This window comes from Musca autumnalis, unplaced genomic scaffold (assembly GCF_047663935.1).
Source record: "Musca autumnalis isolate F117 unplaced genomic scaffold, ASM4766393v1 scaffold_5, whole genome shotgun sequence".
Lineage (NCBI taxonomy): Eukaryota > Metazoa > Arthropoda > Insecta > Diptera > Muscidae > Musca > Musca autumnalis.
Window position 1 is genome coordinate 48495899 of NW_027412088.1, and position 23900 is coordinate 48519798.

At 36.8% G+C, this 23900-nt stretch overlaps 1 protein-coding gene and 3 non-coding genes across 9 annotated transcripts in view; all 4 read right to left on the reverse strand.

Moving 5' to 3' along the window:
• Positions 1–23900, reverse strand: part of mim (missing-in-metastasis) — a 396419-nt gene that overhangs the window by 216355 nt on the left and 156164 nt on the right. The gene's annotated exons all lie outside the window — the stretch shown is intronic.
• Positions 17727–17844, reverse strand: LOC141387869 (small nucleolar RNA SNORA11). The gene has a single exon (XR_012408683.1). It is a non-coding gene; the product is annotated as a small nucleolar RNA SNORA11 (small nucleolar RNA).
• On the reverse strand, positions 18945–19062 carry LOC141387857 (small nucleolar RNA SNORA11). The gene has a single exon (XR_012408673.1). It is a non-coding gene; the product is annotated as a small nucleolar RNA SNORA11 (small nucleolar RNA).
• LOC141387858 (small nucleolar RNA SNORA11) lies at positions 21083–21200 on the reverse strand. The gene has a single exon (XR_012408674.1). It is a non-coding gene; the product is annotated as a small nucleolar RNA SNORA11 (small nucleolar RNA).

Here is a 23900-nt window from a genome sequence, read left to right on the forward strand (position 1 = left end):
GTATATCCGCAACGAGTCCTCAAACTACACTTTTCCCAAATTTTATGTGATAGGTACCCGAAGGACGGGAACGAAATAGTCCATTTTCCGACCTGATACATGTCTGGATGAAATAATACGATGTACAAAGTTTGGACCAATCAGAAACTCCCTGCGAGAGTCATCTAGCGAATTTGCCAATTTAGTTGATGCCGTCAGGGTTTTTTGGACCATTACCTCAAGAAGTATGGACTTGCTCCCGAAGAAAAATGTACCGTTGTAAAGGGGGTCGCAAGAATAATCTGCTGAAAATTTTTCCAAAACGATACGAGAGAAGGTCTTAAACTGCACTATTCACAAATTTTGTGTGAGAGGTACCCGAAAGAGCGGACCGATATAGTCCATATTCGAATCCGATCTATATTTGGAAGAAATAATACGATGTGCTAAGTTTGGACCAAATCGATTGCTCCCTTCGAGAGTTTTTTTACAGACAAATATTGTACATTTGTGGGGGAGGTACCCGAAGGAGTGGACCGATATGGTCCATTTTCGAACTTAAACTAATTTTGGGCAAAATATTACGAAGTGCAAACATTGGTTCAAATTGGTCCGTTTGAGAGTTATCGTGCGCTCCAGCCAGCCAGACGGACGGATGGACGTTGCTAAATCGACTCCAAATTATCTGAAATGGATTTCGGATATGAATCAAAGTGTATATACCCTCTGTAGCCTAAAGGCTAAGGGTATAAAAACCTCTGCCGGCAGTAACTAAAATTTGGCAGAAACTTTGCACCTGTTAGAATTTTGTCGTTAGCGGGAAGCCCAATCCAAAATCCAATTGTCAATAGCCTTTTTTGTGGCATCAGTGTTGTTATATTATAAAATACCTATTTATTTACAACCAAAGTTTTGTTAATTTCAATACAGCACAAATTTAAATAACTTCCACTTTATTTGTGTTTCTGATAACGATTTAAGAAACAGCTGCAAATTTGGTTGACAAAGCACTTGTGAAGGGGTGGCCATATTATTTATTATTCTACCATATAATATTGTTGTACAATATTATATGGTAGAATTTAACCATATATCAGAAAAATATACTAATTATTCATAGCAGCACATACCCCCTGTTTTTGTACAAAATTATATTTTTTTCACACGATTTCGACGTAGATCGATTTGGTAGATTTTGTGCAAACATAAAGCGCTAGCTGATTTAGAATGAGGAATTCTTAACGATATAGGGGACGGGTAAAATTAGGTATGTATGTCTTCTGGGGGCTGAGTTATGAATGCCTAAATTATTACGAATATGGGCGAACGAACAAAAATTAGTTACAAAAACAGGGGGATAGTCATGAATAAAAAATAAATAATTATTAACGATTTAATGCATTCTATTTGGTCCTTCGAGCTTTCATTTTACTCATTTAGCAAACATCGAAGCACCAATATTACAAGATGCAATGATAAGGTGTCCTACCAGATGCTCAAAACCATACCAAACTTATTTACCATTTGCAAACCTTTTGTATTGTGTTTTCAATCTAATGGAGGTGCCCTGTTTATTACCCCATAAAATATTATGCGTATTTTTATTTCTAACTCCAAGTATTCAAAAAAATCCAAATGTATGAACCTTTCAAGTTTTCTTTTCAAATTGCATTTCCTTTCTATTTGCTGCAAATGAAAAAAAGTTTTCCAAGTATTCTAAATATTTAGTTCAATTGAAGTCTTCTTGAAGCGTTTCCAGACATTCGGGAGAAAAGCCAGACATGTGTTCATTAAATATTCACTTGTCATTTATTTCCAACTCAACTCAATGTACGCGGGTAAATTCTTTTGTTGTATTTGTTTTAGTGAAAAAGAAAAGGCCATAACGAGTCGTTATGTAAATGTATGGCAGCAGCAGTAGAGGAGCACTCAAAGAAGTTTCCGCCCTTATTAGTAGAATAGAGTGAGTGATGGCAACACGGAACACGTTAGAGAGTTAAATAAAAGTGCAACAAAGTGGTAGTTGGTAGTTTCTAAATGGAGGAGGGTGTTTTGACGGAAACAAATATTGATTTTTATTTATTCTACGGCGTAACAAAGTGTCCCTTTTTCTGTAGGGATGATAAGTGAAGAAATCTCTAGGGTAGATGTTTCATATAGGAAAATTCTGTAACTGATAGTTGGTTTTTATTCTCGAAGGGCCAAAACGTACGTATATGGGTTCGGGTTTTCAAAATTTCTGAACTGTCTAACTTAAAATTTTCATCGATGCCAGTTTCCTTATACTCACATTTCTTTAGCTTCCCTAAACAAGGGATGCGGATGTTTGTTTTAAATAATGGCTACAGGTTATCCCTTTTCCATGATCCGACAAACATTTCCCTTTTTTGTAATCTCTTCATTGTGCAAATAAAAAAAAATCTCAAGCGGCATTCGAAGGTGTAATGAAATCTTCAATATTCACTTTATAATGTGAAAATGGCAACCAAGCGTGTAGTTTTTATTTGAATTTTCTCTCACCAACATCAGTGGCAATTTTTCTTTTTTTTACAAATTTCCATTACACTTGAGAGCATTCTATTAGAGCAGAACACATAGGACAGGAGGAGAAGAAGAAAACTAAAAACATCAACAACTTTCAAACAGTCAATCCAAAGAGAAAGGTGTAAAAACAAACAAACAATCCAAGTGACTGTCACAAAACTGTGGCGCTTGATTCTTTGAATATCCATAGCATTTTCAACTTGGTGGGTGGTAACAGACCTAAATTTCTAAATTTTGAAAAATTAGATGATATTGAGTTAATGTTGTTAGAGAGTTTAGAAACTATTTTTGGTCATAGGAATCATATTTAGAAAGATTATTAGATATACTTACTTACTTAGCTGGCCCATTACAGAACATTTGTTCTATAGGCCGAACTAAGAAGAGATCTCCATTCCTCTCTATTTGTTGCTTTGCACTCTGGAGTACCGCGCCTTTTCATCTCATCATCCACTTGTTTGCGCCATCTATTCCTTGGCCTGCCAATTCTGCGTGCACCGCCATGTGGCATGTATTCATACGCCTTTTTAGCGGGGTCATCATCGTTCATTCTTATGATATGGCCTAGCCAACGCAATCGCTGCATCTCGATACGTTTAACTATATTGATGTCGTTGTATAGCAGATACAGCTCGTGGTTCATGCGACGTCGATATTCACCGTCAACGCAGATTGGTCCGTAGATCTTTCGAAGAATTTTTCTCTCAAACACACCAAGCACTGCCATGTCTGCTTGCGCAAATACCCAGGCTTCGGAGTCATACATCCGCACGGGTAGTATCAGTGTTTTGTAGATCGTTATTTTTGTTTGACGAGATGTGGCTTTGTTTTTAAACTGCTTACTTAAACCAAAGTAGCATCTGTTGGCCAATACAATTCTTCTTTTTATTTCACAACTGATGTCGTTTGTTGTGTTTACGGAGGTGCCGAGGTAGACGAAGTCTTTTACTACCTCAATATTATAAGAACCAACTTCCACAGTCGGTCCGAGCTCAATGGACGCATTGCGCGTCGACACCATCAACTTGGTCTTCTCGCCGTTTACCGCCAGACCCACTTTAGCAGATTCTCCTTCTACCTTTATAAAGGTATCAGTTACTTCTTTTACTGATCGGCCCATGATGTCTATATCATCAGCATAAGCAAGTAACATGTGACTATTGGTGTAGATTGTGCCACTTCTTTTGATGTTTGCCTCTCGTATAACCTTTTCTAGCTGGATGTTGAAGAGGTCACACGAAAGGCTGTCTCCTTGTCTGAAACCTCTTTTGGTACCAAACTCTTCGGAGAGGTTCTTTCCTATTTTAACTGAGGAGCTCGTGTCAGTTAAAGTAATTTTACAAAGCCGGATGAGCTTTGCGGGAATACCAAATTCAGACATGGCTTGCAATACCTTTGAACGCAGCGGGCTGTCGAAGGCTGCTTTATAATCGACAAAAAGGTGGTAGGTGTCGATCTGCATCTCTTGGGTCTTCTCCAGGATTTGCCGCAGGGTAAATATCTGGTCAATGGTGGACTTGCCAGGTCTAAAGCCGCATTGGTATGGTCCAATTATCTCGTTGACCATAGGCTTTAGTAGAGTAGACTTATGCCCCTATAGTTAGAGCATACAGTCTTATCTCCCTTCTTGTGGACCGGGCACAGGATACTCAGGTTCCAATCGTCGGGTAACTGAGGACCTCGTGTCAGTTAAAGTCATTTTACAAAGCCGGATGAGCTTTGCGGGAATACCAAATTCAGACATGGCTTGGAATACCTTTGAACGCAGCGGGCTGTCGAAGGCTGCTTTATAATCGACAAAAAGGTGGTAGGTGTCGATCTGCATCTCTTGGGTCTTCTCCAGGATTTGCCGCAGGGTAAATATCTGGTCAATGGTGGACTTGCCAGGTCTAAAGCCGCATTGGTATGGTCCAATTATCTCGTTGACCATAGGCTTTAGTCGTTCGCACAATATCCCTGACACGATCTTGTAGGCAATAGGGAGTAGACTTATGCCCCTATAGTTAGAGCATACAGTCTTATCTCCCTTCTTGTGGACGGGGCACAGGATACTCAGGTTCCAATCGTCGGGTACTCGTTCTTCCTGCCAGATGGTGCTAACTGGCTGATGAATACACATTATCAGCGTGTCGCCTCCGGTTTTAAACAGCTCGGCTGGTAAGCCATCGGCCCCTGCTGCCTTATTATTCTTCAGCCGGTTGATTGCTGTTTTTAACTCATCTTGGCCGGGCGGTATACATTTTATACCATCTTCTGGGATTGGGACTGTGGTATCTTCGTCGTCTTCGCTGCTATTGGATACCAACAGATTTGAAAAATGTTCTTTCCATATCCTGAGTACACTATCTGTATCAGTTACCAAATTACCTTGCTGGTCTCTACAGGAGGATGTGCCTGTACCAAAACCATCAGCTTGACTCTTTGGTAGAATTTTCGGACTTCATTCTGGCTCCTGTACATCTCGATTTTTTCACACTCCCGCTTTTCCATCTCTCTCTTTTTCCTGCGGAAAAGACGTTTCTCCTCTCTCCTTTTCTCCCTGTATCACTCTCGTGCGCTACGCGTTGCTACGGATTGTAAAGTAGCCTTATATGCCGCATTTTTCCCTTCGGTGGCAGCACGACACTCCTCATCATACCATGGATTCCTTGGTGGAGGTCTCTGGTATCCAAGTATGGATTTTGCGGCTGTTTGCATGGAGTGGGCAATGTTTTGCCATTGTGCTGATATGTTATCGGGATGATGAGTGCTTTGATTAAGCAATTGGGCTAGTTGAGTGGAATATTCTGTGGCTATCTGTTGTGATTGCAGCATACCGATGTCTAACTTTCGTGTTGTGTCTGTTCGTACTTTGTTTGCTACGTTTAAGCGGGTGCGTACCTTTGCTGCAACAAGGTAGTGGTCCGAATCAATGTTTGCGCCTCGGAACGATCGTACATCCAACACGCTCGATGAATGTCTTCCATCTATCACAACATGATCAATTTGATTACTTGTTCTTTGATCTGGAGACAGCCGCGTGCACTTATGAATATCGAGATGATTAAATCTGGTACTGCTAACTACCATGTTTTTTGCAGCTGCAAAGTCTATCAGCCTCATACCATTGTCAGATGTTTCACTGTGGAGACTGAATTTCCCGACTGTTGAGCCAAAGATATTCTCCTGTCCAATTTTGGCATTAAAATCGCCTAGAATGATTTTAATGTCATGGGCAGGGCAACGGTCATATGTTTCTTCTAAGCGCTCGTAAAATATATCTTTGGTCTGTTTGTCCTTTTCTTCAGTGGGAGCATGAGCGCAAATAAAGCTGATGTTGAAGAATTTAGCTTTTATTCGAATTGCAGAAAGTCTTTCATTCACTGGGGTGAAGCTGGATACCAGATGTTTTAGTCTCCGAATCCACAACCAAACTCATGCTTTACGTCATGGCAGCTATAATACAGTGCGTCACCTTTAGGTGTTGTTGTGACGCCTTTCCCAATCCATCGTATTTCCTGTATGGCAGTAATATCGGTCTTGTACTTTTCAAGTACGTCTGCCAATGCGAAGACTGCACCTTCTCTATAAAGAGTGCGAACATTCCAGGTGCAGATTCGCAGATCATGGTCCTTAAAACGTTTGCGGGGTTCGTCAACTTTAGAGGGGTTTGTTTTTCTTTTCTTTCGTTTTTTTCATAGTAGGCTGTTTTTTCTAGGGGAGGGTTACTAACCCGACGCCCCAAACCCAAGTTTTTAACGTTCTTATGGGTGAACGCGCGGCACATGTTAGCTCACTACCTTTAACGGGTGTTAAAGGCAGTTCCCCAGGTGACACCACGGGGAGGTCAGTGTCCACTTGAGATGAAAGAGGGACCAAGATAAATCCTGGGCTTTGCCATTATTAGATATGCAGAAGCTATATAGCAACTATATCCCTTAGAGTCATTTTTAAAAGAATATTTAAAAATTCGCGTTTATTGCCCATTAGGTCATTGAAAAATATTCTTTAAAAAATCCACGTTTATTGCCCTCAGGGTCATTGAAAAATATTCTTTAAAAAATCCACGTTTATTGCCCTTAGGGTCATTGAAAAATATTCTTTAAAAAATCCACGTTTATTGCCCTTAGGGTCATTGAAAAATGTTCTTTAAAAAATCCAATAAACGTGGATTTTTTAAACAATATTTTTCAACGACTTTAAGAGCAATAAACGTGGATTTTTTAAACAGTATTTTTCAACGACTTTAAGAGCAATAAACGTGGATTTTTTAAACAATATTTTTCAACGACTTTAAGAGCAATAAACGTGGATTTTTTAAACAATATTTTTCAACGACTTTAAGAGCAATAAACGTGGATTTTTTAAACAATATTTTTCAACGACTTTAAGAGCAATAAACGTGGATTTTTTAAACAATATTTTTCAACGACTTTAAGAGCAATAAACGTTGATTTTTTAAACAATATTTGTCAACGACTTTAAGAGCAATAAACGTGGATTTTTTAAACAATATTTTTCAACGACTTTAAGAGCAATAAACGTGGATTTTTTAAAGAATATTTTTCAACGACTTTAAGAGCAATAAACGTGGATTTTTTAAACAATATTTTTCAATGACCCTAAGAGCAATAAACGTGGATTTTTTAAAGAATATTTTTCAATGACCCTAAGGGCAATAAACCTGGATTTTTTAAAGAATATTTTTCAATGACCCTAAGGGCAATAAACGTGGATTTTTTAAACAATATTTTTCAACGACTTTAAGAGCAATAAACGTGGATTTTTTAAACAATATTTTTCAACGACTTTAAGAGCAATAAACGTGGATTTTTTAAACAATATTTTTCAACGACTTTAAGAGCAATAAACGTTGATTTTTTAAACAATATTTGTCAACGACTTTAAGAGCAATAAACGTGGATTTTTTAAACAATATTTTTCAACGACTTTAAGACCACTAAACGAGGATTTTTTAAACAATATTTTTCAACGACTTTAAGAGCAATAAACGTGGATTTTTTAAACAATATTTTTCAACGATTTTAATAGCAATAAACGTGGATTTTTTAAACAATATTTTTCAACGACTTTAAGAGCATTAAAAGTGAATTTTTTAAACAATATTTTTTAACGACATTAAGAGCATTAAAAGTGAATTTTTTAAACAACATTTGTCAACGACTTTTAGAGCAATAAACGTGGATTTTTAAAGAATAATTTTCGAGGACCAAATATCAGTACCTATAATTCAAAATAAACAAAATATTGGAAAATACTGAATACGTTTTCATTTCCGGAAGACCAAAATACCAATATGTATAAATTACTGAATTACACTCCACATAAATAATAACGTTTGTTATGATGTTATCTGAAAACCCCGTTAATCTTTAAAATAACGCCAACGAAGTTAAGTCAAGCAAAGCAAAGAAGAAATTCTAATGCACGAAAGAAAAAAAAGAGTTAGAAAAAAGAAATGAATACAAATACAAGTAATGAAATGGACTTTGAATTAAATTAAATCTGTTTTAAATTCATGGAGAGAAGAAAAATTACTTCCTAGAAAGAACATTCGTTACCTATAAAAACAAAACAACAATGAAACAAAAGAAAAGCAAATAGAAAAATCTCGAGATGCTCGACCGGAAAATACGAATAAATTTGTTATGGTCTGCTACTTACATAAGAAGTAAATTCAAAACTAATTAGCCAAGAGACGCCATAATGGTCTTAAACATAAAATTAATGTTGTGTGGTATTTGCATTCACATGCACGGAAGAAAGTTTTAAAACAAATAGCAAATTTTTGGAGGAGTAAAAATAAATAAATAAAATGAAAATTAAGGGGAAATAAAAAATACGGGGCTACAAATACATACCACACCCTACATACATACTTAAAAAAATAATTCTTCCAAAATACATAATTTTGGTCCTTCGAGTATAAACTAATCCATAAAAAATAACATTGAATATTTTGAAATTTATGCTTGAAGGGAAGAAAATGTGTTTCTATTGAAAATCAGCCTTCAGAAAAATTTAGAAATATTTTCAAAGCAAAAAAATCCATTTCATTATATTTGACCTGCTGTGGAATAGCCTTCGAAATTTGTTCTATCATCAAATTATTTCTTTGGACTTCGTTAAATCATAATCTTCCACACGGCTAGCCAAAAATTATTCTCTATCCGCTCCCTCCCTTCCATTATGCCACAAAGTGGTTATGGAAATTATTACAGCTAGTCAACCAGCCAACCAGCCAGCCAGCCAAACACGATTACTGGGTTAACATTATTCATTGTTGTAATCACGACGATGTGAATAATTTTCACGATTACCATTATTGTTGTACAATACAATTTGCATTTTTGGTTTTTCTGTTGTTATTGTTGCTGTTTGTTGTTGTTGATCTTGTTGTTTTGTGGTAGATTTAGGACAACAATAAGACCATCATAAAATTGTTGTAATAAAACATAATTCTCAATGGAACATAATTCAAAAAGAAACAATAAAAGTCTTAACCCTTTTGCAGCTTAATAATAAACGTAGGAGATCTTGTAAAGGCCCTGCCATGTATAACGTTTTATAGGTATTCTATACAGAGAAGACCATTTATGAGTGGTTTGATGCCAAGGCGACACCGGATTTATTTGGAGCAGTCTTCGACCAGGGGCACTTCAACAATTATAGCCGACTCCTGGACTAATGCGATAGGAGTTATGTTGCTGTTTGCTCAGCCACAGCAACGTCTCTCCAATTCGTCGTCTCAATGCAAGACACCTCCGCAGTCTCCCCAAAAAAAAAAAAAAAACAGTAAGGAAAGGATCAAAGTCGGGCGGGGCCGACTATATGATACCCTACACCACTGTGAATATGTAAAATATAAATCGGAGCTATATCCAGATCTTAACCGATTTTGATATAATTTGGCACATTTATTTCCAGACCGAATTCAGTCACACATTCCAAATATCATTGAAATCGGACTTATATATCGTGTTTGGAGCAGAAAATACACGAAATCGGCCAAAAATATATATGGGTGCTATATCCAAATCTGAACCGATTTCGATATAATTTGGCACATTTATTTCTAGACTGAATTGAGTCACACATTCCAATTTTCATCGAAATCGGACATATATAGCGTGTGTGGTACAGGAAATACGTGAAATCGGCCGAAAATATATATGGGAGCTATATCCAAATCGAAACCGATTTCGATATAATTTGGCACACTTATTTCTAGACCGAATTCAGTCAAATATTCCAAATTTCATCAAAATCGGACGTATATAGCGTGTTTGGTGCAGCAAATACGTGAAATCGGGCGAACATTTATATGGGAGCTATATCCAAATCTGAACCGATTTCGATATAATTTGGCTCATTTATTTCTAGACTGAATTCAGTCACACATTCCAAATTTCATCGAAATCGGACATATATAGCGTGCGTGGTACAGGAAATACGTGAAATCGGCCGAAAATATACATGGGAGCTATATCCAAATCCGGACCAATTTCAATATAATTTTGCACACTTATTTGTAGACAAAATTCAGTCACACATTCAAAATTTCACCAAAATTGGACGTATATAGTGTGTTTGGTGCAGCAAATACGTGAAATCGGGCGAAAATATATATGGGAGCTATATCCAAATCTGAACCGATTTTCACCAAAAGCAATAGGGTTCTTCCTATGGCTAAAAAAGTTGTAGTCCCCAATTTTCAGCTGAATCGGGCAAAAATACATGGACAGACGGACAGACAGACAGACGGACGGACGGACACGCATAAATCGACTCAGAAATTGATTATATGTATATCCCCAAAAGGAACTGTGGGTCTATTTCGTTTCCTTTTGTATGTTACATACAAATGCACAAAGACATAATACCCCTTACCACTGTGTGGTGTAGGGTATAAAAAAACACAGCATCTAACACAAGTTGTTGTTCTGTGCCCCGAAAATCATTCCTGCAATTCAATTGCAACATTCTGCGTACAAGTCAGAGAAGTTGTAAACTTTGAGTCAAAGAAGCATCATGATCGCCGCGATCCTAGAAACAAAGCTGCCAGCCACCTGTAGCTTGTATCGTGGTTACATCATTTTGAGGAAGGATCGTACAAGAAGCGTAGGAGGAGTACTAGTATTTTTTACCTTCAGCATTTAGGCTAACGAGCCTCATCGAAATAATGGTTTTAGACCCCAAGGGTGACGTAGGGGATGGAAGATACCAAGGAACGGTCCTGACCGGTTTTAACATGGCAAAGCCCAGGATTTATCTTGGTCCCTATTTTATCTCAAGTAGACACTGACCTCCCCGTGGTGTCACCTGGGGAACTGCCTTTAACACCCGTTAAAGGTAGTGAGCTAACATGTGCCGCGCGTTCACCCATAAGAACGTTAAAAACTTGGGTTTGGGCGTCGGGTTAGTAATCCTCCCCTAGAAAAAACAGCCTACTATGAAAAAACGAAAGAAAAGAAAAACAAACCCCTCTAAAGTTGACGAACCCCGCAAACGTTTTAAGTGCCATGATCTGCGAATCTGCACCTGGAATGTTCGCACTCTTTATAGAGAAGGTGCAGTCTTCGCATTGGCAGACGTACATGAAAAGTACAAGGCCGATATTACTGCCATACAGGAAATACGATGGATTGGGAAAGGCGTCACAACAACACCTAAAGGTGACGCACTGTATTATAGCTGCCATGACGTAAAGCATGAGTTTCGTAGTTAGTCGGAGGTTAAAACATCTAGTCTCCAGCTTCACCCCAGTGAATGAAAGACTCCCTGCAATTCGATTAAAAGCAAAATTCTTCAACATTAGCTTTATTTGCGCTCATGCTCCCACTGAAGACAAGGGCGAAAAGACCAAAGATATATTTTACGAGCGCTTAGAAGAAACTTATGACCGTTGTTGCCCTGCCCATGACATTAAATTTATACTAGACGATTTTAATGCCAAAATTGGAAAGGAGAATATCTTTGGCCCAACAGTCGGGAAATTCAGTCTCCACAGTGAAACATCTGACAATGGTATGAGGCTGATAGACTTTGCAGCTACAAAAAACATGGTAGTTAGCAGAACCAGATTTAACCATCTCGATATTCATAAGAGCACCTGGCTATCGCCAGATCAAAGAACAACAAATCAAATTGATCACTTTGTGATAGATGGAAGACATTCATCGAGCGTGTTGGATGTACGATCGTTCCGAGGCGCAAACATTGATTCGGACCACTAACTTGTTGCAGCAAAGGTACGTACCCGTCTAAACGTTGCAAATAAAGCACGAACAGACACAACGCGGAATTGGAATTGGACCTTGATAGGCTACAAACACAACAGATAGCCACAGCATATTCCACTCAACTAGCCCAATTACTTAATGAGAGCACTCCTTGTCCCGATAACATAACAACACAATTGCAAAATATTGCCCATTCCATGCAAACAGCCGCAAAATCCATAATTGGATACCAGAGACCTCCACAAAGGAATTCGTGGTATGACCAGAAGTGTCGTGCTGCTAGTGAAGAGAAAAATGCGGCATATAGAGCTACTTTACAATCAGTAGCAACGCGTAGCGCACGAGAGAGATATCGGGTGAAAAGGAGAGATGAGAAACGTCTTTTCCGCAAGAAAAAGAGAGAAATGGAAAAGCGGGAGTGTGAAAAAATCGAGATGTACAGGAGCCAGAATGAAGTCCGAAAACTCTACCAAAGTGTGAAACATCAAACAAATGGTTTTGGTACAGGCACATCCTCCTGTAGAGACCAGCAAGGTAATCTTGTAACAGATACAGATAGCGTGCTCAGGACATGGAAGGAACATTTCTCCAATCTGCTGGTATCCAATAGTAGCGAAGATGATGATACCACAGATCCAATCCCAGAAGATGGTATAGAATGTTTACCGCCCGGCCAAGATGAGGTAAAAACAGCAATCAACCGGCTGAAGAATAATAAGGCAGCAGGAACCGATGGCCTACCAGCCGAGCTGTTTAAAACCAGAGGCGACGCGCTGATAAGGTGTATGCATCAGCTAGTTAGCACCATCTGGCATGTAGGCGTACCCTACAATTTAACCTGAGCATCCTGTGTCCCGTCCACAAGAAAGGAGATAAGACTGTATGCTCCAACTATAGGGGCATAAGTCTTCTCCCTATTGCCTATAAGATAGTGTCAGGAATATTGTGCGAACGACTAAAGCCAATGGTCAACGAAATAATTGGACCATACCAATGTAGCTTTAGACCTGGCAAGCCCACATTGACCAGATATTTACCCTGCGGCAAATCCTGGAGAAGACCCAAGAGATGCAGATAGACACATATCACCTTTTTGTCCATTATAAAGCAGCATTCGACAGTCCCCTTCGATCAAAGGTATTCCATGCAATGTCTGAATTTGGTATCCCCGCAAAGCTCATTCGGCTATGTAAGATGACTTTAACTGATACTAGGTCCTCAGTTAAAATTGGAAAGAATCTCTCTGAACAGTTTAGTACCAAAAGAGGTTTCAGACAAGGAGACAGTCTTTCGTGTGACCTATTCAACATTTTGCTGGAAAAGAAAGCAAAAAAGATGCGAATGACAAAAGAAATGGCACAATTTACACCAATAGGCACATGTTACTTGCTTATGCTGATGACATAGACATCATGGGACGATCAGTAAAGGAAGTAACTGATACCTTTAGGAAGGTCGAAGCAGAATCTGCGAAAGTGGGTCTGACGGTAAACGGCGAAAAGACCAAATTGATGCCGTAGACGCGCATTTTGAGGTAGTTAAAGACTTCGTCTGCCTCGGCACTGCCATAAACACAACAAACAACATCAGTTGTGAAATAAGAAGAAGAATTGTATTGGCCAACAGATGCTACTATAGTTTAAGTAAGCAATTTAAAAACGAAGCCACATCTCGTCAAACAAAAACAAGTAAAAACGGCGTTAAGTTCGGCCGGGCCGAACTTCTTATACCCTCCACCACGAGTTGTATTGAAGTAAAATGGAATAATTAGTTTCCTTTCGTGTATGAAGAAGACTTAATACTAAATTTCAGCAATTTCGGTAAAACAATCTGAGGCACCATTCTATGAGGGCTATTTCAAAACGTCGATCTATACCGTCGAATTTCTGACGGAAAGTTGTTAGGCTCAAACAAGACTAAATATCAAATTTCCTATATTTAGGTAAGAGAGTGTGGCTAAAACTTAAAAAATATCTATGGCTCTCGTAGGCTCTCATAGGAAACTATTTTTAAATCCTCTAAACATAGAATACCTTATTTGGTCTTCTAAACAAAGAAAACATATACAGGTTCTCTAAACAAGGAAGACCTTCTATATGTCTTCCTAAAGTAGAAAATCTCTCATAGGTCCTCTAAACATAGAAGACCTTCTAAAGGTCTTTCAAACAAAAAAATCCTTCTTCAGGTCTTCTTAAAATAGAAGACCTTCTAAAGGTATTCTTAACATAAAAGACCTTCTTCTAGGTCTCCTAAATAACACATAAAATACTTTCTATGTATTCTAAACATAGAACACCTTTTACACATAGACAGCATAGAAAGCCTCTCATGGGTGCTCTAAACATAGAAGACCGTCTTATGGTCTTCCAAACACAGGTCTTCTAAACATAGAAGACATTTTATAGGTCATATAAACACAGAAAATCATAAAAAGGTCTTCAATAGAACTTAAAAACATAGAAAACCTTATATATGCTCTCCAAGCTTAGAATATCTTCTAAAGGTCTTCTAAACATAGAAAACCTTCCATAGGTCTCCTCAACATGGAAAACTTTCTTTAGACTTTCTAAGCATAGAAGACCTTCTACAGGTCTCTCTAAACATAGATTGCCTTCTAACGTCTTCTAAATGTAGAAGACCTTCTATAGGTCATCTGAGCATAAAATAATCTTTTGTAGGTCTTTTAAACATAAAACACCTTATAAAGATCCCCTAAACATACAAGACCTTCCAAAGGTCTTCCTAAAACAAAAGACTTTCCAAAGGTCTTCCAAAAACAGAAGACCTTCTACAGGTCTCCTCAACATAAGAATGCCTTCTATTAGTCTTCTAAATGTAGAATACCTTCTATAGGTCATCTGAAAATACACAAATAGTTTTTTAAGTCTGCTAAACATAAAAGACCTTTCGTAGGTACTTTAAGAATAGGTTCTATAGTTCTTTTTAACATAGAATACCTTCTACCTTCGTCTCAACAAAGAAAACCTTCAATAGGTCTTCTGAACACAGAGACCCCTTCCACCGTCTACCATTTTAATTTTATTTTAGAAAATCATTGACAAAAAATATTACTTATCCATATCAAAATTGGTAGACAGACGGCGGATTTGTGGTTAAAAAAGTTGGTGGTGTTGATGATCTAACCTAGATAATCGATGTTATTGTTTTTTTTTGTTTGTTTTTTATTTACTTTTATTTTAGATTTTGGTTATTTCTAATACCAATTCGAATGGAAACTAATACCACCAATATGTATGTTTGTAGCTGATGGCAGCTAGAGCTGAAACTGAAGCGTTTCGCTTTGCTCTGATTCACAACACTTGGGGGCTGTTGCCTGCCTCTGCTGCTGTTGCTGCAGCTAGACAAAACTTTAGCAAAACTTGTATTTAGCCGAGGCATTGTTTTTTAGGAAAACAACCCCACCATCCCTTCCCTCCTTTGCAGCTTCTTCTTGTAGTTACTTTTTGCAAAACTAAAGTTCCTTCATTGAATCGGTTTTGTTACGCTCCATTGTTGGCAACGAGAACAGAATCAGCAGCTTCTGTGTAACCATCGCCATTATTCGTCTGCCACAATAGAATAATGAAATGATGGCTGACTGGCTGCTTCGTGCCACAAGCACATATTCTGCCCAGCAGACATCAGAAATCAAGCAACAATTGTTACTTGAATAAGCTTTTGTTCAAGCATTAACCATCGAGTACGAAGTAAGTAGCCTAACATCCTATCAACACCACCGCCATCGTCGTCATTGGGTTTGCCACTAATTTTCATAAAAAAAAATTCATAAATTTTAGTTTGTTGCAATTTTTTTTAAAAGAAACTTTTTGTTCCAACTCGAAAAGCAACAACAAGTTGTAGTAAATAATAGTTGACTTTTTCCTTCCTTTTTTGTGTTCGGCAAAAAAGTTTTGCTGCTAACTGTTTTAATCAAGATTTATGATTTTTAAATCTAAACAGAAAGAAATCAACAACAAAAGTCAATGAATCTTGAAAGTTTTGTTTAATGATTTATGAAGATACAATGCAGATATACAGACCTTCTATGGTCTTTTATAGATGGAAAACCTTCAATAGGTCGTCTAAACAAAGACAAGCTTTAATAAGACGAATATACGTAGAAAATATTCTGTAGATTTTCAGTGCGTAGGGGAACATAAATAGGTCCATAGGCCAAGACTATTTGTATGGAATGAAAAACGCCTTCTTACGCCCTTCGCGTTTCTAATTCCTGGGATTTTGCTGAGCAAACAAGTCCACGGTGAAAATCGAGTCTCTCGATTTTAACTTGAAGTTTTGTATCCACGTTCTTTGGATATTTTGGCATATAACAGCCAAACCATTAAGATTTTCGACTAAGACAAAAATTGTAGCCAAGACAATAATTAAGAACTATCTAGTACATCGCGAAAGCATTGGAACGCTCTTTCAGACAGTTTTGGCCTTGTGGATAAAAAACTTCCAGTCAAAATCGGGAAGCTCGATTTTCACCGTGGACATATAGTCTAGTGGACTTTTTTGCTCAGAATAATCCTAGGAATCATAAACGCCAAGGGTCCAATGAGGTGTACAAATCGTCCTACCCTAGTTTGCATACCTTCAACTTATAATGCATCCTTGACCGATTTGGTAAAAATGTTTCCACTGTGATCACAACTTACGTTACTTACCCTTCGCAGAAACAATTAACGGCGTAATTAAAGTGCAAACTTCCGTGCCTTACCTGCAAAGAGGAAAAACAAAAACAACAATTAGGTAATTGTTCATATCCGAACTAAAAAAATATATATAAAAAGTAAGGAGGTCGCAGAGGTCTTATTAACATTGAAGACCTTCTATAGGTCTTCCATAAATAGAAGACCTTGCATACGTCTTCCATACATAAAAGACCTCGCATAGTTCTTTAAAACATAGAAGCCGTTTTTTGGGTTTTCTATGTTTAGAAGACCACCTGTGGGTCTTCGAAACATGGACGACATTTTATAGGTGTTGCGAACATAGAAGACCTTTTATAGCCTTACAAAACATAAATGATCTTCTATAGGTATACTAAACATAGAAGACTTTGTATAAGTCTTCTAAACATAGAATACCTTATTTATGTGTTCTAAACATAGAATACCTTCTTCAGGTTGTCTAAACGTAGAAAACGTTCTTTACGTCTTAAGATGGAAGACCTTCTATAGGTCTACTAAACACAGAAGACATTCTATAGGTTTTCATAACATGGAGGACCTTCTTTAGTCCTTCTAAACATAGAAGACCTTCTTTAGGTCGTCTAAACATAGAAGACCTTCTTTAGGTCGTCTTAACATAGAAGGCCTTTTTCAAGTCTTCTAAACATAGAAGACCTTCTATAGGTTTTCTTAACATAAAAGACCTTCTTTAGGTATCCTAAACATAGAAGACCTTCTTTAGGTCTTCCAAACATAGAAGACCTTCTTCAGGTCTTCTTAACATAAAAAACCTTCTCTAGGTATTCTAAACATAGAAGACCTTCTTTATGTCGTCTAAACATAAAAGACCTTCTTTTAGTTGTCTTAACATAGAAGACCTTCTATAGGTTTTCTTAACATAAAAAAACTTCTTTAGGTCTTCTTAACATAGAAGACCTTCTTTAGGTCTTTTAAACATAGAAGACCTTCTTTAGGTCTTCTTAACATAGAAGACCTTCTTTAGGTCTTCTAAACATAGAAGACCTTCTTTAGGTCTTCTTAACATAGAAGACCTTCTTTAGGTCTTCTTAACATAGAAGACCTTCTTTAGGTCTTCTTAACATAGAAGACCTTCTTTAGGTCTTCTTAACATAGAAGACCTTCTTTAGGTCTTCTAAACATAGAAGACGTTCTTTAGGTCTTCTTAACATAGAAGACGTTCTTTAGGTCTTCTTAACATAGAAGACCTTCTTTAGGTCTTCTAAACATAGAAGACCTTCTTTAGGTCTTCTACACAGAGAAGACGTTCTTTAGGTCTTCTTAACATAGAAGACCTTCTTTAGGTCTTCTTAACATAGAAGACCTTCTTTAGGTCTTTTAAACATAGAAGACCTTCTTTAGGTCTTCTTAACATAGAAGACCTTCTTTAGGTCCTCTAAACATAGAAGACGTTCTTTAGGTCTTCTAAACATAGAAGACCTTCTTTAGGTCTTCTAAACATAGAAGATCTTCTTTAGGTCGTCTTAATATAGAAGAACTTCTTTAGGTCTTCTAAACATAGAAGACCTTCTTTAGGTCTTCTAAACATATAAGACCTTCTTTAGGTGTTCTTAACATAGCGGACCTTCTTTAGGTCTTCTTAACATAGAAGACCTTCTTTATGTCTTCTAAACATAGAAGACCTTCTTTAGGTCTTCTAAACATAGAAGACCTTCTTTAGGCGTTCTTAACATAGAAGACCTTCTTTAAGTCTTCTAAACATAGAATACCTTTTTTAAGTCTTCTAAACATAGAATACCTTTTTTAAGTCTTCTAAACATAGAAGACCTTCTTTAGGTCTTCTTAACATAGAAGACCTTCTTTAGGTCTTTTAAACATAGAAGACCTTCTTTTGGTCCTCTAAACATAGAAGACCTTCTTTAGGTCTTTTAAACATAGAAGACCTTCTTTAGGTCTTCTTAACATAGAAGACCTTCTTTAGGTCTTCTTAACATAGAAGACATTCTTTAGGTCTTCTTAACATAGAAGACATTCTTTAAGTCTTCTTAACATAGAAGACCTTCTTTACGTCTTCTACACATAGAAGACCTTCTTTAGGTCTTCTTTACATAGAAGACCTTCTTTAGGTCTTTTAAACATAGAAGACCTTCTGTTGGTCCTCTAAACATAGAAGACCTTCTTTAGGTCTTATTAGCATAGAAGACCTTCTTTAAGTCTTCTTAACATAGAAGACCTTCTTTAGGTCTTCTAAGCATAGAAGACCTTCTTTAGGTCTTCTTAACATAGAAGACCTTCTTTAGGTCTTCTGAACATAGAAGACCTTATTTACGTCTTCTAAACATAGAAGACCTTCATTAGGTCGTCTAAACATAGAAGACCTTCTTTAGGTCTTCTTAACATAGAAGACCTTCTTTAGGTCTTCTTAACATAGAAGATCTTCTTTAGGTCTTCTAAACATAGAAGACCTTCTTTAGATCTTCTAAACATAGAAAACCTTATATAGGTCGTCTTAACATAGAAGACCTTCTTTAGGCCTTCTAAACATAGAAGACCTTCTTTAGGTCTTCTTAACATAGAAGACCTTCTTTAGGTCTTCTTAACATAGAAGACCTTCTTTAGGTCTTCTAAGCATAGAAGACCTTCTTTAGGTCTTCTTAACATAGAAGATCTTCTTTAAGTCTTGTTAACATAGAAGACCTTCTTTAGGTCTTCTTAGCATAGAAGACCTTCTTTAAGTCTTCTTAACATAGAAGACCTTCTTTAGGTCTTCTAAGCATAGAAGACCTTCTTTAGGTCTTCTTAACATAGAAGACCTTCTTTAAGTCTTCTTAACATAGAAGACCTTCTTTAGGTCTTCTTAACATAGAAGACCTTCTTTAGGTCTTCTTAACATAGAAGACCTTCTTTAGGTCTTCTTAACATAGAAGACCTTCTATAGGTCTTTTAAACATAGGAGACATTCTTTAGGACTTCTTAACATAGAAGACCTTCTTTAGGTCGTCTAAACATAAAAGACCTTCTTTAGGTCTTCTTAACATAGAAGACCTTCTTTAGGTCTCTAAACATAGAAAACCTTCTTTAGGTCTTCTTAACATAGAAGACCTTTTTTAGGTCTTCTAAACATAGAAGACCTTCTTTAGATCTTCTTAACATAGAAGACCTTCTTTAGGTCGTCTAAACATAAAAGACCTTCTTTAGGTCTTCTTAACATAGAAGACCTTCTTTAGGTCTCTAAACATAGAAGACCTTCTTTAGGTCTTCTTAACATAGAAGACCTTCTTTAGGTCTTCTAAACATAGAAGACCTTCTTTAGGTCTTCTTAACATAGACGACCTTCTTTTGGTCGTCTAAACATAGAAAACCTTCTTTAGGTCTTCTTAACATAGAAGACCTTTTTTAGGTCTTCTAAACATAGAAGACCTTCTTTAGATCTTCTTAACATAGAAGACCTTCTTTAGGTCTTCTAAACATAGAAGACCTTCTTTAGGTCTTCTTAACATAGAAGACCTGCTTTAGGTCGTCTAAACATAGAAGACCTTCTTTAGGTCTTCTAAACATAGAAGACCTTCTTTAGGTCTTCTTAACATAGAAGACCTTCGTAAGGTCTTCTTAACACAGAAGACCTTCTTTAGGTATCTTAACATAGAAGACCTTCTTTAGGTCTTCTTAACATAGAAGACCTTCTTTAAGTCTTCTAAACATAGAAGACCTTCTTTAGGTCTTCTAAACATAGAAGACCTTCTTTAGGTCTTCTTAACATAGAAGACCTTTTTTATGTCGTCTTAACATAGAAGACCTTCTTTAGGTCTTCTAAACATAGAAGACCTTCTTTAGGTCTTCTAAACATAGAAGACCTTCTTTACGTCTTCTAAACATAGAAGACATTATAGGTTTTCTCAACATAAAAAACCTTCTTTAGGTCGTCTTAACATAGAAGACCTTATTTAGGTCTTCTAAACATAGAAGTCATTTTTTAGGTCTTCTAAACATAGAAGACCTTCTTTAGGTCTTCTAAACATAGAAGACCTTCTTTAGGTCTTCTAAACATAGAAGACATTATAGGTTTTCTCAACATAAAAAACCTTCTTTAGGTCGTCTTAACATAGAAGACCTTATTTAGGTCTTCTAAACATAGAAGTCATTTTTTAGGTCTTCTAAACATAGAAGACCTTCTTTAGGTCTTCTAAACATGGGAGACCTTCTTTAGGTGTTCTTAACATAGCAGACCTTCTTTAGGTCTTCTTAACATAGAAGACCTTCTTTAGGTCTTCTAAACATAGAAGACCTTTTTTAGATCATCTAAACATAGAAGACCTTCTTTACGTTGTCTAACCAAAGAAGACCTTCTTTAGGTCTTCTAAACATAGAAAACCTTGTTTAGGGCTTCTAAACATAGAAGACCTTCTTTAGGTCTTCTTAACATAGAAGACCTTCTTTAGGTCTTCTTAACATAGAAGACCTTCTTTAGGTCTTCTTTACATAGAAGACCTTCTTTAGGTCTCTAAACATAGAAGACCTTCTTTAGGTCTTCTAAACATAGAATACCTTCTTTAGGTCTTCTAAACATAGAAGACCTTCTTTAGGTCTTCTTAATATAGAAGACCTTCTTTAGGTCTTCTCAACATAGAAGACCTTCTTTAGGTCTTCTCAACATAGAAGACCTTCTTTAGGTCTTCTAAACATAGAAGACCTTCTTTAGGTCTTCTTAACATAGAAGACCTTTTTTAGGTCTTCTAAACATAGAAGACCTTTTTTAGGTCTTCTAAACATAGAAGACCTACTTTAGGTCGTCTTAACATAGAAGACCTTCTTTAGGTCTTCTTAACATAGAAGACCTTCTTTAGGTCTTCTTAACATAGAAGACCTTCTTTAGGTATTCTCAACATAGAAGACCTTCTTTAGGTCTTCTAAACATAGAAGACCTTTAGGTCTTCTTAACATAGAAAACCTTCTTTAGGTCTTCTTAACATTGAAGACCTTCTTTAGGTCTTCTAAACATAGAAGACCTGCTTTAGGTCGTCTAAACATAGAAGACCTTCTTTAGGTCTTCTAAACATAGAAGACCTTCTTTAGGTCTTCTTAACATAGAAGACCTTCGTAAGGTCTTCTTAACACAGAAGACCTTCTTTAGGTATCTTAACATAGAAGACCTTCTTTAGGTCTTCTTAACATAGAAGACCTTCTTTACGTCTTCTTAACATAAAAGACCTTCTTTAGGTCTTCTAAACATAGAAGACCTTCGTAAGGTCTTCTTAACACAGAAGACCTTCTTTAGGTATTCTTAACATAGAAGACCTTCTTTAGATTATAGGATCTCTCAACATAAAAAACCTCTAAAGAAGGTCTTCTATGTTAAGAAGACCTAAAGAAGGTCTTCTAAGTTTAGATAATTTTTATCTTCGTCCTAAAACGCAAAATTTTCAAATAAATTAAATTGTTTTCCTTTTACAAAAAAAAAGAAAGAATGAAACCAAAGTCCACTCCGAATTGCCACTTGCAACAACGAAAAATCAACGAAAGTGATTTTCGCAATTTATTCGAGCGGCACCACCACCGCCAGTGCTTAAGTGGTGTCTCAATTGACGTTTCAACGACATTGTCGTCTTTATTGAAAGAAACAGAAAAAAACAACTATTAAATTACACAACGCAAACACAGGCAATTGAAATCGACAAGAATGAACCACTTTTTCGTTCTTTTTTTGCTGCAAGACAATACGCATTGCACGCTCAGTGATGGAGAAGGGATGGTTGGCGATTTGGTAACATGGTGTAACATTAGCCAAACCAGCAGCCATCATTCAATCAGACATGGTCGTCGTCATGTCATTCATCAATGATTTTGGAATATATTTTATTACCCGGCTGTGGTATAAACAATTTAAATAAACAACAATTCTAGTCTTCTCTCGGCATTTGGCAAGGTGTTGTTGCAGAACAACTTAAAACCAAAACAAGTGAAGTCACCATGTAAGGCAAAATTAGGCTAAAGTGTTAGCTTGTGTTGTTGTTGCTGCTGTTACAGGTGCTTGAGTGGTGGTTGGTCTCAATAACACCAAAAACCAAAATATAACCTCAATTGCCACCATTTAATGGGTTGCATTTAAGCGACGACAGCGGCAAATCATTAGTCAAGTCGTGATTTGTGGTTGCATAGACAAATACAAATGACAAAAGCGTTAAAGAAGGTAGATGTACACGAGGATGAGCGTAACGAAACTGCAGAAATGTCAATTTTTCATTCATGTTTCTCTTAAACCCTTGTTACTGGTTTTGCTATTATTTGACTTTTCTTTAAAGAGTTTTGAAATGCCAAATTTTGCCCAACTTTGACATATTACAAAGGAACAACAATTTGTAGGAATAGTCGGGCTATGAGAAGTTATAGATTTTTTGGTTTGCCCTAAGCTAAATTTATTCAGCAAACTGAAATTTAAATTTCAACAATAACTTGGAACAATATTTTGTATGGAATATCGATGACATTAACTAAGTCACAGGTGTGGAAAATTAAAAGGCAACCAAAATCTAAATGACGATCGGAAATTCCAAAAAACATACCACAAGGTACAAAAACATAATTTCATGCAACATGGACTACACAGAAAATACAATTCTGCCACACTATGGCAGAGCTAAAGACGGTTGAGCCACAATGCTTACACAGGCATTATTACGCAGACACGAGTACTTAGCATTCAATTCTTTGTTATAATTCTCATTCACATCATAACAACAGACACTTATGGGGTGACGTAAATTTCAGAAAATCGAAAAATAATTTAACGGCTTTTTTAAAGTAGAAGTAATTCTATGCTACCTCTACTACTTTAAAAAATGTTCAAGTCGATCGGAACAATATTGCCAGAGATATGAACTTTGGAATGGAACATTTGTTGTGTTTTGTATGCAAGATAGAAACTAAAAACGTGTTTTTCTCGAAATGAAATGAAACCGGTGCCAACGCTAGCTCAAAAACGGACGATCCAATCTTCATATGTGTTTGTGAGATTATTATGCACATAAAAAGCCTTTTTTGACGGATTTATGGCGAAAAACTATCGATTTTTTGGTCAAAATCGAAATTTTGACATTGACAGTTGACAGTTCACATTTTTTTTTTAATTGACATTTTTTATTCTATTTCTCTTAAGGACAAGATTACTAGATTCTTAATGAGCCCACACAAACATATGCTGATCGGTTTATTCACTTTCGAGCTACATTGGGCATCGCAATCTGCTTTAGTGAAAACAGTGTTTCGTAGGCGGCCATTTGTTAGAACACTGTGAAATATTTTTCAACAAAAAAATTTCCGAAATTGTCTCAAGGTGTGACCTTTCAGATAAAAACAAAATCTTCTGAAAAAGTTTGATCGATTTCTTGTAAACAAGTAAAAAAGTGTCAGTCGGCTTTGCCGACAGATATATACCCTCAGCCAATGTGAAGTGAAACTTTCACCTACGGACACAAATCCATGG